General features: G+C 38.5%; 1 protein-coding gene across 1 annotated transcript in view; it reads left to right on the top strand.

Moving 5' to 3' along the window:
* Nucleotides 1–1,536, top strand: part of ARHGEF28 (Rho guanine nucleotide exchange factor (GEF) 28) — a gene marked incomplete at its 5' end in the record, with an annotated part of 106,704 nt that overhangs the window by 36,766 nt on the left and 68,402 nt on the right. The window lies entirely within an intron of this gene.

The raw sequence follows: 1,536 nt of genomic DNA, 5'->3' as shown, positions 1-1,536 counted from the left end.
CTTCTTCCATATAAGAATCACAGAGAGCATTCACATATTTTAATGTGGGGGGAGCCAGAGCACCAGCATATGGAGCTACAGTTTGACCACATACAGCAGAGGGTGCCATTCATAGACTGCAGTGTCACTGCAGCACCTGCATTAGGGCAGTGCTCGAGTGTGTGCTGCAGTCCTGAGTATAGAATTCAACTGTAGTGAGATTTTACTATCTCATGCTGTCTTGAGGTGGAGGTGATCTGAATTACGGGGAGTTAAATTATAGACTAATTAGGAAAAAATGAAGTTTTAAACCATTTCAGGTACAAAGTAGATGTGAAAAAATGGTTCCAAGAAGATACCCTACTTTAAAGATGAGACTGGCTCTTAATTTTCACTAATCCTGTGTTTGGAAGTATTAGCCAAAAAGTCCATTGGCATCGAGGACACCTTCTCACCTGCTTCTGGTGGTGGTTATGCAGGTCAGGCAAGGTGGTGTGCGAGCGTGCTTTGAAATATCTCAAGGCCTGCATGGGTGGGAGTTACTTTGGCAGGGAAGATGCTGTCCCTTTTAGTATTTCTCAAGCAATTTATATTATACTGCCTATTTTCTTCATTTACCTCTCAACTTCATATATTATTAAAAAGAATCTAACCCATTTGGGATGACTTGTCACACACAGCATGGCCTTTGGTGTCAGTGAGGCTTGTGTTCCAGGCCGAATCCTTCACCCTGTCTTTCTCATTGTTTCCCTATTAAAGATAAGGAAAATCATTCCAATTTTTGGGGTCATAGTAGATCAACAGATTAAAGAATTAAATGAAATGATATGGGTAAATAGTATGTTCAGCACAGTGTAGGCACTAAAACCATGGTAAGTAGATAATAATTTCAAGTTAGGGGATTCCCAATTATAGAGATGTTTGCTTATGATAAAATAATAAACAAAGCTATGTTTAGACTGGCTTACTCTCCGTGGCTGATATTTTAGATTGTTTCCCAAAACATGCAGTAAGTTTAGAAACACTCATTAATGCAGAACTTATACTTCTGGTGTTCCCACAAATTGTGAGTTGTTATTTTCTCTCATGATACATTTAAAAAATTGAGATATAGTTCACATACCATAAAATTAACCCCTTTACAATGTACAATCTTATGGTTTTTAGTGTATTCACAAAAGTTGTGCACCCATCAGGCACTGTCTAAACCCGGCACTGTCTAAACCCAGAACATTTGCATCACTTCAAAAAGAAATTCTGTACCTGTTAGCTGTCACTCCCCATTTCTCCCTTTCACCTGCCCCTGGCAACCACTATTCTACTTTGTGTCCTGCGGATTTGCCTATTCTGGGCATTTCACATAAATGGTACAATATGTGGTCTTTTGTGACTGGCTTCTGTCACTTAGCAAAATGTTTTCAAGGTTCATTCTAGTTGTAATATATGTCAGTACTCCATTCCTTTTTATGGCTGACTAATATTCCATTTTGTTTAATCATCAGTTGAACATTTTGGGTTGTTTCCACTTTTTGGGTCTTTATGTTTAATCTTCTGAGA

The sequence above is a fragment of the Galeopterus variegatus genome, unplaced genomic scaffold, assembly GCF_000696425.1.
Source record: "Galeopterus variegatus unplaced genomic scaffold, G_variegatus-3.0.2 Scaffold5838, whole genome shotgun sequence".
Taxonomy (NCBI): Eukaryota; Metazoa; Chordata; class Mammalia; order Dermoptera; family Cynocephalidae; genus Galeopterus; species Galeopterus variegatus.
Note: the sequence above shows the minus strand (reverse complement) of the source record. Positions and strands in the feature narration are given on the sequence as shown.